This window comes from Gnatocerus cornutus, unplaced genomic scaffold (genome assembly GCF_029298725.1).
Source record: "Gnatocerus cornutus isolate USDA-ARS CGAHR unplaced genomic scaffold, icGnaCorn1.1 ctg00000205.1, whole genome shotgun sequence".
NCBI classification, from domain to species: domain Eukaryota; kingdom Metazoa; phylum Arthropoda; class Insecta; order Coleoptera; family Tenebrionidae; genus Gnatocerus; species Gnatocerus cornutus.
The window spans coordinates 62,501-78,104 of NW_028275532.1; the positions used below are offsets into that span (position 1 = coordinate 62,501).

At 38.8% G+C, this 15,604-nt stretch overlaps 2 non-coding genes across 2 annotated transcripts; both read left to right on the plus strand.

The window, feature by feature from the left end:
• The first annotated feature begins 11,365 nt into the window (after positions 1-11,365).
• LOC148165799 (small subunit ribosomal RNA) lies at positions 11,366-13,286 on the plus strand. The gene has a single exon (XR_015771169.1). It is a non-coding gene; the product is annotated as a small subunit ribosomal RNA (ribosomal RNA).
• A 1,616-nt stretch (positions 13,287-14,902) lies between these two features.
• Positions 14,903-15,059, plus strand: LOC148165800 (5.8S ribosomal RNA). Its single transcript, XR_015771174.1, has one exon. It is a non-coding gene; the product is annotated as a 5.8S ribosomal RNA (ribosomal RNA).
• The last annotated feature ends 545 nt before the right edge of the window (positions 15,060-15,604 follow it).

Below are 15,604 nucleotides of genomic sequence, written 5' to 3' on the forward strand. Positions count from 1 at the left end.
TGACATTTCTGAAGTTCCAGACCTGACACATAGATGACGCCATTTTAGGGTCAGGTCAGGTCAAATTATGCTTAAAATTCAAGAAAAATACGTAAATTAACCCAGAATCTTGTAATTTTTGACATTTATGAAGTTCCAGACCTGTCATATAGATGGCACCATTTTTGAGTCAAAATAGGCGCCAAAATTCAAAAACAATATGTAAAATAAAGGAAAAAACAGTAATTTTTGACATTTATGAAGTTCCAGACCTGACACATAGATGGCGCCATTTTAGGGTCAGGTCAGGTCAAATTATGCTTAAAATTCAAGAAAAATACGTAAATTAACCCAGAATCTTGTAATTTTTGACATTTATGACGTTCCAGACCTGACACATAGATGGCGCCATTTTAGGGTCAGTTAGGTCAAATTATGCTTAAAATTCAAGAAAAATACGTAAATTAACCCAGAATCTTGTAATTTTTGACATTTATGAAGTTCCAGACCTGACACATAGATGGCGCCATTTTAGGGTCAGTTAGGTCAAATTATGCTTAAAATTCAAGAAAAATACGTAAATTAACACAGAATCTTGTAATTTTTGACATTTCTGAAGTTCCAGACCTGACACATAGATGACGCCATTTTAGGGTCAGGTCAGGTCAAATTATGCTTAAAATTCAAGAAAAATACGTAAATTAACACAGAATCTTGTAATTTTTGACATTTCTGAAGTTCCAGACCTGACACATAGATGACGCCATTTTAGGGTCAGGTCAGGTCAAATTATGCTTAAAATTCAAGAAAAATACGTAAATTAACCCAGAATCTTGTAATTTTTGACATTTCTGAAGTTCCAGACCTGTCATATAGATGGCGCCATTTTTGAGTCAAAATAGGCGCCAAAATTAAAAAACAATATGTAAAATAAAGGAAAAACAGTAATTTTTGACATTTATGAAGTTCCAGACCTGACACATAGATGGCGCCATTTTAGGGTCAGGTCAGGTCAAATTATGCTTAAAATTCAAGAAAAATACGTAAATGAACCCAGAATCTTGTAATTTTTGACATTTATGAAGTTCCAGACCTGACACATAGATGGCGCCATTTTAGGGTCAGTTAGGTCAAATTATGCTTAAAATTCAAGAAAAATACGTAAATTAACCCAGAATCTTGTAATTTTTGACATTTCTGAAGTTCCAGACCTGTCATATAGATGGCGCCATTTTTGAGTTAAAATAGGCGCCAAAATTCAAAAACAATATGTAAAATATAGGAAAAAACAGTAATTTTTGACATTTGTGAAGTTCCAGACCTGTCACATAGATGGCGCCATTTTTGAGTCAAAATAGGCGCCAAAATTCAAAAACAATATGTAAAATATAGGAAAAACAGTAATTTTTGACATTTATGAAGTTCCAGACCTGACACATAGATGGCGCCATTTTAGGGTCAGTTAGGTCAAATTATGCTTAAAATTCAAGAAAAATACGTAAATTAACCCAGAATCTTGTAATTTTTGACATTTGTGAAGTTCCAGACCTGTCATATAGATGGCGCCATTTTTGAGTCAAAATAGGCGCCAAAATTCAAAAACAATATGTAAAATAAAGGAAAAAACAGTAATTTTTGACATTTCTGAAGTTCCAGACCTGACACATAGATGGCGCCATTTTAGGGTCAGGTCAGGTCAAATTATGCTTAAAATTCAAGAAAAATACGTAAATTAACCCAGAATCTTCCCAGAATCTTGTAATTTTTGACATTTCTGAAGTTCCAGACCTGTCACATAGATGGCGCCATTTTTGAGTTAAAATAGGCGCCAAAATTCAAAAACAATATGTAAAATATAGGAAAAAACAGTAATTTTTGACATTTGTGAAGTTCCAGACCTGTCACATAGATGGCGCCATTTTTGAGTCAAAATAGGCGCCAAAATTCAAAAACAATATGTAAAATAAAGGAAAAACAGTAATTTTTGACATTTATGAAGTTCCAGACCTGACACATAGATGGCGCCATTTTAGGGTCAGTTAGGTCAAATTATGCTTAAAATTCAAGAAAAATACGTAAATTAACCCAGAATCTTGTAATTTTTGACATTTCTGAAGTTCCAGACCTGTCATATAGATGGCGCCATTTTTGAGTCAAAATAGGCGCCAAAATTCAAAAACAATATGTAAAATAAAGGAAAAAACAGTAATTTTTGACATTTATGAAGTTCCAGACCTGACACATAGATGGCGCCATTTTAGGGTCAGGTCAGGTCAAATTATGCTTAACATTCAAAAAAAATACGTAAATTAACCCAGAATCTTGTAATTTTTGACATTTCTGAAGTTCCAGACCTGTCATATAGATGGCGCCATTTTTGAGTCAAAATAGGCGCCAAAATTCAAAAACAATATGTAAAATAAAGGAAAAAACAGTAATTTTTGACATTTCTGAAGTTCCAGACCTGACACATAGATGGCGCCATTTTAGGGTCAGGTCAGGTCAAATTATGCTTAAAATTCAAGAAAAATACGTAAATTAACCCAGAATCTTCCCAGAATCTTGTAATTTTTGACATTTCTGAAGTTCCAGACCTGTCATTTAGATGGCGCCATTTTTGAGTCAAAATAGGCGCCGAAATTCAAAAACAATATGTAAAATAAAGGAAAAAACAGTAATTTTTGACATTTCTGAAGTTCCAGACCTGACACATAGATGACGCCATTTTAGGGTCAGGTCAGGTCAAATTATGCTTAAAATTCAAGAAAAATACGTAAATTAACCCAGAATCTTGTAATTTTTGACATTTCTGAAGTTCCAGACCTGTCATATAGATGGCGCCATTTTTGAGTTAAAATAGGCGCCAAAATTCAAAAACAATATGTAAAATATAGGAAAAAACAGTAATTTTTGACATTTGTGAAGTTCCAGACCTGTCACATAGATGGCGCCATTTTTGAGTCAAAATAGGCGCCAAAATTCAAAAACAATATGTAAAATAAAGGAAAAAACAGTAATTTTTGACATTTCTGAAGTTCCAGACCTGACACATAGATGGCGCCATTTTAGGGTCAGGTCAGGTCAAATTATGCTTAACATTCAAAAAAAATACGTAAATTAACCCAGAATCTTGTAATTTTTGACATTTCTGAAGTTCCAGACCTGTCATATAGATGGCGCCATTTTTGAGTCAAAATAGGCGCCAAAATTCAAAAACAATATGTAAAATAAAGGAAAAAACAGTAATTTTTGACATTTCTGAAGTTCCAGACCTGACACATAGATGGCGCCATTTTAGGGTCAGGTCAGGTCAAATTATGCTTAAAATTCAAGAAAAATACGTAAATTAACCCAGAATCTTCCCAGAATCTTGTAATTTTTGACATTTGTGAAGTTCCAGACCTGTCACATAGATGGCGCCATTTTTGAGTCAAAATAGGCGCCAAAATTCAAAAACAATATGTAAAATAAAGGAAAAAACAGTAATTTTTGACATTTCTGAAGTTCCAGACCTGACACATAGATGGCGCCATTTTAGGGTCAGGTCAGGTCAAATTATGCTTAACATTCAAAAAAAATACGTAAATTAACCCAGAATCTTGTAATTTTTGACATTTCTGAAGTTCCAGACCTGTCATATAGATGGCGCCATTTTTGAGTCAAAATAGGCGCCAAAATTCAAAAACAATATGTAAAATAAAGGAAAAAACAGTAATTTTTGACATTTCTGAAGTTCCAGACCTGACACATAGATGGCGCCATTTTAGGGTCAGGTCAGGTCAAATTATGCTTAAAATTCAAGAAAAATACGTAAATTAACCCAGAATCTTCCCAGAATCTTGTAATTTTTGACATTTCTGAAGTTCCAGACCTGTCACATAGATGGCGCCATTTTTGAGTTAAAATAGGCGCCAAAATTCAAAAACAATATGTAAAATATAGGAAAAAACAGTAATTTTTGACATTTGTGAAGTTCCAGACCTGTCACATAGATGGCGCCATTTTTGAGTCAAAATAGGCGCCAAAATTCAAAAACAATATGTAAAATAAAGGAAAAACAGTAATTTTTGACATTTATGAAGTTCCAGACCTGACACATAGATGGCGCCATTTTAGGGTCAGTTAGGTCAAATTATGCTTAAAATTCAAGAAAAATACGTAAATTAACACAGAATCTTGTAATTTTTGACATTTCTGAAGTTCCAGACCTGACACATAGATGACGCCATTTTAGGGTCAGGTCAGGTCAAATTATGCTTAAAATTCAAGAAAAATACGTAAATTAACACAGAATCTTGTAATTTTTGACATTTCTGAAGTTCCAGACCTGACACATAGATGACGCCATTTTAGGGTCAGGTCAGGTCAAATTATGCTTAAAATTCAAGAAAAATACGTAAATTAACCCAGAATCTTGTAATTTTTGACATTTCTGAAGTTCCAGACCTGTCATATAGATGGCGCCATTTTTGAGTCAAAATAGGCGCCAAAATTAAAAAACAATATGTAAAATAAAGGAAAAACAGTAATTTTTGACATTTATGAAGTTCCAGACCTGACACATAGATGGCGCCATTTTAGGGTCAGGTCAGGTCAAATTATGCTTAAAATTCAAGAAAAATACGTAAATGAACCCAGAATCTTGTAATTTTTGACATTTATGAAGTTCCAGACCTGACACATAGATGGCGCCATTTTAGGGTCAGTTAGGTCAAATTATGCTTAAAATTCAAGAAAAATACGTAAATTAACCCAGAATCTTGTAATTTTTGACATTTCTGAAGTTCCAGACCTGTCATATAGATGGCGCCATTTTTGAGTTAAAATAGGCGCCAAAATTCAAAAACAATATGTAAAATATAGGAAAAAACAGTAATTTTTGACATTTGTGAAGTTCCAGACCTGTCACATAGATGGCGCCATTTTTGAGTCAAAATAGGCGCCAAAATTCAAAAACAATATGTAAAATATAGGAAAAACAGTAATTTTTGACATTTATGAAGTTCCAGACCTGACACATAGATGGCGCCATTTTAGGGTCAGTTAGGTCAAATTATGCTTAAAATTCAAGAAAAATACGTAAATTAACCCAGAATCTTCCCAGAATCTTGTAATTTTTGACATTTCTGAAGTTCCAGACCTGTCATTTAGATGGCGCCATTTTTGAGTCAAAATAGGCGCCGAAATTCAAAAACAATATGTAAAATAAAGGAAAAAACAGTAATTTTTGACATTTCTGAAGTTCCAGACCTGACACATAGATGACGCCATTTTAGGGTCAGGTCAGGTCAAATTATGCTTAAAATTCAAGAAAAATACGTAAATTAACCCAGAATCTTCCCAGAATCTTGTAATTTTTGACATTTCTGAAGTTCCAGACCTGTCATTTAGATGGCGCCATTTTTGAGTCAAAATAGGCGCCGAAATTCAAAAACAATATGTAAAATAAAGGAAAAAACAGTAATTTTTGACATTTCTGAAGTTCCAGACCTGACACATAGATGACGCCATTTTAGGGTCAGGTCAGGTCAAATTATGCTTAAAATTCAAGAAAAATACGTAAATGAACCCAGAATCTTGTAATTTTTGACATTTATGAAGTTCCAGACCTGACACATAGATGGCGCCACTTTTGGGTCAAAATGGGCGCCAAATTTCAAAAAAAATATGTAAATAAAGTAAAAACCAGTAATTTTTGACATTTGTGAAGTTCCAGACCTGTCATATAGATGGCGCCACTAAATTATGTTTTCGACTAACAGGTGGCGATACCAACATTAATAGTTACAGAAAGCTGTAATTTTTTTGACTTTCAAGTTTAGGTAACTGTTCTACAGATGGCGCCAGCATTGCTACAAATACAGGAACCTGTAGTTGTTTTTTGACATTTGACATCTTGACCTAATCTATAGGTCTAAAGATCAGCAATAGAATGGACTTCAAAGTTGATAATAAAGCTTTATTTTTATTATATATCGTAAATGGATTGTGTTTAAGCATAACGTTTGAATGGTTATGCAACCGCTTAAACTAATTGTTGCCGAACTTTCGTCTTTCCTTTGCATTCTTGAATAACGGAAATATAGATGGATTATTTTTGTGCATGAATTTTAAATTGTTATGCAACCATGAAAACACTAATTATTTTCTTTTTTCGGAGTTTTTTCAGATTATTGAAAGTCTGACACAAAACCTGTCCGTAACTGCGGCGTTCTCGCCAAACGCTACAGCTTGAAAAATCTAAAATTCGCATAGTCTAAATGTCCGAGAAAAATCGAAATTAAATGAAAACGAACAAAAGTTCGGACCGAACTAACATTAATCGAAAGTGGATGTCATAATTTTAAGTCCCTAACTAAACGGGATCTAAAACCCTTTCGAAACTGTGGCGTTCGAATTTTGATGAAAATTATTCCAAGTCCAAAGTCGGAACTGAAGCGTTCACATTGAACGCTACAGTTTCGAGAATCTATTCGGAACTGAAGCGTTCACATTGAACGCTACAGTTTCGAGAATCTATTCGGAACTGAAGCGTTCACATTGAACGCTACAGTTTCGAGAATCTATTCGGAACTGAGGCGTTCACTTTGAACGTTACAGTTTCGAGAATTTATTCGGAACTGAAGCGTTCACATTGAACGTTACAGTTTCGAAAGGACAAAATTAACAAAGACCAAAAGTCCGAGAAAAATTGAAATTAAATGAAAATGAACAAAAGTTCGGACCGAACTAACATTAATCGAAAGTGGATGTCATAATTTTAAGTCCCTAACTGAACGGGATCTAAAACCCTTTCGAAACTGTGGCGTTCGAATTTTGATGAAAATTATTCTAAGTCCAAAGTCGGAACTGAAGCGTTCACATTGAACGCTACAGTTTCGAAAATCTATTCGGAACTGAAGCGTTCACACTGGCGATTGCTTATGCAACCATGAAAGCACAAATATGAAACGCTACAGTTTCGAAAACTCATTCGGAACTGAAGCGTTCACACTGGCGATTGTTTATGCAACCATGAAAGCACAAAAATGAAACGCCACAGTTGCGAAAACTCATTCGGAACTGATGCGTTTACACCGAACGCTACAGTTTTGAAACCTCGTTCGGAACTGATGCGTTCAAAAATGTCGAAATTTTTACAAGTCCAGTTTCGGAACTGTAGCGACTGCATGGACTTAGCGCGAAAAGGACACATTCAGTGGGAACTGTAGCGGTAGGGACCCGTAAAAAAAGTAAAAAAAATAATAAAATATTTTATTTTTTGCTTTTTACCTTCCGTATACACAATTTTTTTTTTTTTTTTTTTTTTTTTTTTTTAAAGTCCAAATTGGGAACTGTAGCGGTCAACAGAAAAAAAAACTTTTTCCATCAACCACATACAATTCCCATTTTTAATATAATATTATTATTTATATTAATATTATAATTATTCATAATATATTACTGAACATTTGCTTCTCCTCAGTTTCGTTCTTTGGTTTCCAATATCATTCACTCGATCATATTTAATTCAAGCTTGTTATCGGAGGAGAAACAAGTCTTTCACAATTTTCACCAGTTCTGCTTACCATGTGACGGATCTTTTGTTTTTCAACGGGCGGAACAATAATCGAGATTTTTACTGCTTGGTGTTTCGGGCTTTGTGTTTTATTTTATAGATCCGTCACATTATTCAAGTAAATTATTCAATTCAATTTGTCGTCTGCATTAGAGTCAAGATTATTAATTTCATCTCATTTGCAGACGACTTTGGATAAGAGCACTGGGTGGTCACGTTTTTTAACTAGCGGTGAATTAGCTAATTCGTTCGCAAAATGCACGTTACAGGCGGACTAATTCACATTTCGCTATTCATCGAGAAATTTTTATTCACAGCGGTATATTGTCTTTCTAGAGACTTACCACTTTTTATTTCATCGATGTATTTTTATTTTTAATTTAGCATAATATCATTAAACGGGGTCGCGATGTACGAGAGGTAACAGATCGTACGGACGCGCACATTTGATTTCATGTCAATCCATTCATCGTGCGTACTTGTCCGTCATCGCTGCCACTTACCATCACTACTCCCTATATATGCCACCGCGGCAGCGATCAGCTCTGAATCGCTCGATGCGTGAAACGATCGAAATCCCATAGTGCGCCGGCCGCTCGCTATGGGCGAGGGGTAGAGTAAAACGGTCTGATCGCTCGGTGCAAAAGTCCGTTTGGGTACTTAGAGACGGAATTTTAAAATTCTGATTTCGCAGATCAATTTCAAGGATTATTAGGACTCGAATGCTGTCGACCATGTTTTGTAAAAAAAGTTTTTTACGTTTTTACGGCAATTTGACTGAACGCTACAGTTTCGAAAAAAAGTCGGAACTGTGGCGTTCGATCGAAATTTTTCCAAGTCCGAAGTCGAAACTGTAGCGGTCGACCAAAATTTTTCTAAGTCCGATTCGAAACTGAGGCGTTCGACCGAAATTTTTCCAAGTCCAATTCGAAACTGTAGCGTTCGAACAAAATTTTTCTAAGTCCGAAGTCGAAACTGTAGCGTTCGGCGCTCATTCGTCTAAGTCCGAACTCGGAAGTGTAGCGGTTGACAAATTTACATTGACCAAAAGTCCGAGAAAAATCGAAATTAAATCCAAACGAACAAATGTTTGGGTCGAACTAGCATCGATAGAAGGTAGATTTTATAATTTCAAGCTCCTAATTAAACGGGATCTAAAACCCTCTGGAAACTGAGGCGTTCGAAATTTTGATGAAAATTTTTCTAAGTCCGAAATAGGAACTGTGGCGGTCGAGCGAAATTTTTCTAAGTCCGTAGTCGAAACTGAGGTGTTCGAATTTTTGATAAAAATTTTTCTAAGTCTCATGTTGGAACTGTGGCGGTCGAGCGAAATTTTTCCAAGTCCGAAGTCGAAACTGTAGCGTTCGGCGCTCATTCGTCTAAGTCCGAAGTCGGAAGTGTAGCGGTTGACAAATTTACATTGACCAAAAGTACGAGAAAAATCGAAATTAAATGCAAACGAACAAATGTTTGGGTCGAACTAACATCGATAGAAGGTAGATTTTATAATTTCAAGCTTCTAATTAAACGGGATCTAAAACCCTCTGGAAACTGAGGCGTTCGAAATTTTGATGAAAATTTTTCTAAGTCCGAAATAGGAACTGTGGCGGTCGAGCGAAATTTTTCTAAGTCCGTAGTCGAAACTGAGGTGTTCGAATTTTTGATAAAAATTTTTCTAAGTCTCATGTTGGAACTGTGGCGGTCGAGCGAAATTTTTCCAAGTCCGAAGTCGAAACTGTAGCGTTCGAACGAAATTTTTCTAAGTCCGAAGTCGAAACTGTAGCGGTCGACCAAAATTTTTCTAAGTCCGATTCGAAACTGAGGCGTTCGACCGAAATTTTTCTAAGTCCAATTCGAAACTGTGGCGGTCGAGCGAAATTTTTCTAAGTCCGAAGTCGAAACTGTAGCGTTCGGCGCTCATTCGTCTAAGTCCGAAGTCGGAAGTGTAGCGGTTGATAAATTTACATTGACCAAAAGTCCCAGAAAAATCGAAATTAAATGCAAACGAACAAAAGTTACGGTCGAACTAACACCAAACAAGGGTGGCTGTGATAATTTCAAACCCCTAACTAAACGGGATCTAAAACCCTCTGGAAACTGAGGCGTTCGAAATTTTGATGAAAATTATTCTAAGTCCGAAGTCGGAACTGAGGTGTTCGGTCGAAATGCCGTAAAAACGTAAAAAATATTTTTTTCAAAACACCGTTAACGGCATTCGAGTCCTAATGACCCTTGAAATTGATCTGCGAAATCAGAATTTTAAAATTCCGTCTCTAAGTACCCAAACGGACTTTTGCACCGAGCGATCAGACCGATTTACCCGACCCCTCGCCCATAGCGAGCGGCCGGCGCGCTATGGGATTTCGACCGTTTCGCGCATCGAGTGATTCAGAGCTGAACGCTGCCGCGCTGGCATATATAGGGATAGTAGTGGTGGTATGTAGCAGCGGACAAAAGCGTACGATCGAAATGTGATTTTATGTGCGTCCGATTATCTTGTTACCTCTCGTACACCGCGACTTACCCGTAGTTGGGACGATGGCCGGAATGTGTACCCTGTGGACCCACCATCGTTTGAGGGATGACAAATCTTGCCATTGACCATGCACAGCGAGATTGCGGATGCGGCGAGCGTTTCTATGTTAGCGGTCCAAATGCAATCAAAGATTTTATGTGTTCGTGTCAGAACGACCAAAAATTAACAAATGCGTCAACTCACTAAAGTCCGAGCGAGAATTTTGAAATAAATAAAATTTCATAAACTCGTAACGTGTGAATATTTCTAAAGAGAAATCTCACAATAAACCGTCGCTTTCAATCTAGCGAAGAGTATGGAGAATGTTTGAACTTTTGCTTGTCGACGACGATATTTTTTCTTTACGATAAAATTTCAAGTCGATGTGCCCAAAAATCTCTAAATTTTGAACTGGGAAATTATTTCTTCGTCCGATGAATCGCATTGATCTCTGTTTTTGACGAAAAAAAGACGGATAAAATGCAGCATTCAATCAAGGATATAAAATAAAAGAAAAATTTTCCGTAAAAACTATATTACAATGGAGGATTATGTTTCTACTTTTCGTCCGATGAGTCGCAACAAAAATAAGTAATCCATCCGTCGTTGTTCGTTTAGTCGATCTGAATGCACTGTAAAAATTTATTAAAGTAAAATGTTACGTTTGCATTTCATGAATTTTGACAAACGTGTACCGAAATGTGTACAAATTATTTATTTCGACGACGACGACAACTTAGAACGGATGAATAAAATTAATTGTTGCAAGATTCAAACAAGGATGAAAAAGTCATAGAAAATTATTCCGTAACCATGATATTGGATTATTTTTTCTTCACTCTCTCCTCCGATGAGTCGCAACAAATAAAAATCCATAAATCAATTCATCCGTCGTTGTTCGTTTAGTCGATCTGAATGCACTGTAAAAATTTATTAAAGTAAAAATGTTACGTTGCATTTCATGAATTTTGACAAACGTGTACCCCGAAGTGTGTACAAATTATTTATTTCGACGACGACGACAACTTAGAACGGATGAATAAGAATAAAATTGTTGCAGGAGATTCAATCAAGGATGATGTGAAAAAAATGTCGAAAAATTTTCCATCCAGAAAGATCGCGTGGCGTTACGTCTCTTCTTACGAGGTTTTCGTTTCGCAGACACGCACACTTTCTTCAAAACAATAATAGGAAAGTGTTCAGTTTTTTATAAGAGCAGCAGGTGTCTTTCCGAAATTCTACGATTATTGTAGCTTATATGACTAGAAGGAAAGAAAGACTAAAACTCTCTTATTTTAAAACAAGAACGCAGTTCCCTGGTTGATCCTGCCAGTAGTCATATGCTTGTCTCAAAGATTAAGCCATGCATGTCTCAGTACAAGCCAAATTAAGGTGAAACCGCGAAAGGCTCATTAAATCAGTTATGGTTCCTTAGATCGTACCCACATTTACTTGGATAACTGTGGTAATTCTAGAGCTAATACATGCAAACAGAGCTCCAACCGGAAACGGAAGGAGCGCTTTTATTAGATCAAAACCAATCGGTGGCGGTCTCCGTCATCGTACAACTTGGTGACTCTGAATAACTTTACGCTGATCGCACGGTCTCGCACCGGCGACGCATCTTTCAAATGTCTGCCTTATCAACTGTCGATGGTAGGTTCTGCGCCTACCATGGTTGTAACGGGTAACGGGGAATCAGGGTTCGATTCCGGAGAGGGAGCCTGAGAAACGGCTACCACATCCAAGGAAGGCAGCAGGCGCGCAAATTACCCACTCCCGGCACGGGGAGGTAGTGACGAAAAATAACGATACGGGACTCATCCGAGGCCCCGTAATCGGAATGAGTACACTCTAAACCCTTTAACGAGGATCAATTGGAGGGCAAGTCTGGTGCCAGCAGCCGCGGTAATTCCAGCTCCAATAGCGTATATTAAAGTTGTTGCGGTTAAAAAGCTCGTAGTCGAATCTGTGTCCCGCGCCGCCGGTTCATCGTTCGCGGTGTCAACTGGCGTGCCGCGGGACGTCCTGCCGGTGGGCTTAGCTCGAGAGGGCGGCCCAACTCAATCCCGCCGCGGTGCTCTTCATTGAGTGTCGAGGTGGGCCGGCACGTTTACTTTGAACAAATTAGAGTGCTTAAAGCAGGCTAAAACTTCGCCTGAATACTGTGTGCATGGAATAATGGAATAGGACCTCGGTTCTATTTTGTTGGTTTTCGGAACCCCGAGGTAATGATTAATAGGAACGGATGGGGGCATTCGTATTGCGACGTTAGAGGTGAAATTCTTGGATCGTCGCAAGACGGACAGAAGCGAAAGCATTTGCCAAAAACGCTTTCATTGATCAAGAACGAAAGTTAGAGGTTCGAAGGCGATCAGATACCGCCCTAGTTCTAACCATAAACGATGCCAGCTAGCGATCCGCCGACGTTCTTCCGATGACTCGGCGGGCAGCTTCCGGGAAACCAAAGCTTTTGGGTTCCGGGGGAAGTATGGTTGCAAAGCTGAAACTTAAAGGAATTGACGGAAGGGCACCACCAGGAGTGGAGCCTGCGGCTTAATTTGACTCAACACGGGAAACCTCACCAGGCCCGGACACCGGAAGGATTGACAGATTGAGAGCTCTTTCTTGATTCGGTGGGTGGTGGTGCATGGCCGTTCTTAGTTGGTGGAGCGATTTGTCTGGTTAATTCCGATAACGAACGAGACTCTAGCCTGCTAAATAGGCGTATTTCGACATCCCAAAGGCCCGTCGATCCTGGGTTCGCCCGGTGGTCGTGCGCGGTTTTTACTGTCGGCGTACAAACAATTCTTCTTAGAGGGACAGGCGGCTTCTAGCCGCACGAGATTGAGCAATAACAGGTCTGTGATGCCCTTAGATGTTCTGGGCCGCACGCGCGCTACACTGAAGGAATCAGCGTGTCCTCCCTGACCGAGCGGTCCGGGTAACCCGCTGAACCTCCTTCGTGCTAGGGATTGGGGCTTGCAATTGTTCCCCATGAACGAGGAATTCCCAGTAAGCGTGAGTCATAAGCTCGCGTTGATTACGTCCCTGCCCTTTGTACACACCGCCCGTCGCTACTACCGATTGAATGATTTAGTGAGGTCTTCGGACCGGTACGCGATGGCGTTTCGACGTCGTCGATGTCGCTGGGAAGATGACCAAACTTGATCATTTAGAGGAAGTAAAAGTCGTAACAAGGTTTCCGTAGGTGAACCTGCGGAAGGATCATTAACGTGTCCTCGTACACACGAATTTTGACATATGTATAATTTATTATTATGCATTTTTATTTGATCGTGTCGATGTACACTTTATGTTTTTACAACACCGTCGTCGATGACATGGAGTCGACGGCACGATCTTTTGTCGTGCCGTTGCTTGTTTCTTTTTGAAACACCGTGTGTACGACGTTTTGAACTACGAATCGTACATATTCGGAAAAACAATAGCGTTACGCTGGCCCGCAGCGCCGGTCCTTGCGATCGAGTTTTTCACCTTTTTTGAACGAGAAAAACCGAATTCGCTCGGGCATACGGCTGTTTCTTCGGGTACCTAGATTTTTTGATTTTTTTTGTACTATCTCTCGATCTTTTCCAATGATGGAAAAAAGGAGGGACGCTTTCGGTTTTTCGACCGGATCGCGGAAAGTTGTGAACTCCACCGCGAAAGTCGAAAGACGTTAGAAGTCCTCTTTTTTCGGACACACGGAGAGGATGTAGCAGAGTAGTCGAGAAAGAAGAAAATCGCAGGTGTCGAATTAGGTTACGACTCCGTGGGTTTTAAATGATTTACGCCCGGCTACGGGACCGGCGAGAAACGCTCCCGATTTTACGATTCGCGTGAATGATGTTCGTCGTTAGACGCTTCAAAGAGTTTTTTGAAAGCGCCGTTAAACGAGCGATCACACACACATCACACCTTGCTTTTTTAATGTTTTTGGTAGATGTGGTAAAGTGATTTCGTTAGAAACGGTAAAATTCTCTTTACGGAGCGTACGACTGCACCATTTCAAAATTATATACACCGTCAATCGTCATTAAGTCACGATATAGAACGGTAAACTTGAGGATTTTATGTTAGACGCTCAGTCTGGCACGTCTATAGATTTTTTCGTCAAAATTCACGATCTGTCTTCGGTTTGGCGACGAAAAAATATAGAAAGAAAATTGAAACACGAACACAAAGACCGCCCGCGAAAATCTCTTTTCGCTTACGGCGGATACTAATTCGCTTTTTCATAACGAGTACGATGATGTAATGATGTGTTGATTCCGATCGATCAAAAACCGTCTCTTCGTCACACTTTTTAAAGTGCTTGACACACGCACACTAAATGAAAGACACAATAAAGGAAAACTACCGAAAATGTAGTTTATGAGAGAAAGCAGCATTATTTATTAAAATTATTGCTGAGAAAAAGGAAATTGGCAAATTCCTAATTAAAATCGTATCGAACATGTCCCATCTTCACACATACATGCTCGTACTTTGCGTGTAAAAGCGGAGACCGCGTGAAAAAGAAAAGTGCTTCTTTTTCGGTGCGCGGATACAAATTTGTGTTTGGGTTAATATTTTTTTTAATTTTTTCGTACGCGTAAAACTGAGACCGACGATCGCGTTCCCTTTCAGACGAGAAAGTACGGACGAAAGACAATTAAGAGCGAGAATCATAAATATCCATACCACAACACCGAAATTTTAGACGTGGCACGTTTCGGAACCACGAAGATCATTTTCGTTTCGGATGTACGCACGTACGCAAAAATTTTTGCAAGACGTGTATAGACAGCTGGACGATCGGCATGATCGGGGTTCTTGTGGAACGAGCGTTTAAATTTTAAAAAGATTACCCTGAACGGTGGATCACTTGGCTCGTGGGTCGATGAAGAACGCAGCTAATTGCGCGTCAACTTGTGAACTGCAGGACACATGAACATCGACATTTCGAACGCACATTGCGGTCCTCGGATATAATGTTCCCGGACCACTCCTGGCTGAGGGTCGTGTCAATTTCAAAGACTGCTCGGTTTTCGTTTTCGGACGAAAACGTCGGAGCGTGTTGGATGTGTTGCGACGCGTCGAATAGGTACTCATTAATGTACGTGATCGTCACTTACGTCACGATATAACGACGCACGCCTCGAACGTGTGCCGAGACGTTTACTCGAGCGTGTTTTTTCGTCAAAAAGGACGGGACGGGTATGCTTTGTATTTTTTTTTTACAAAGTCCGTCGGACGTCCACCTTGCGAATCATAAATACGAAAGTGTTTACGTCGGCACATGTTCTTGCGTGGTGTGTCGTAGAATCGTGTGTTTGTGTGCGTTTCTCGTGCAGCGAGTAAATTTGCGCGACATCTTAAGACGCGAAAGCGACCAACTACTACTTGTTGTAGTTGTTGGCTGGTCTTTCGGCGTAGCACGTCCTATTTCTTCAACATGTCGTCATTTAAAAAAAAAAATGGCGTTTTAAGGTTGAGAACGTTATAGACGGTCGTCGTGTCCGAGACGTGTAATGCAAATCGCGACAGACGTCAGATCGTAAGCGTTT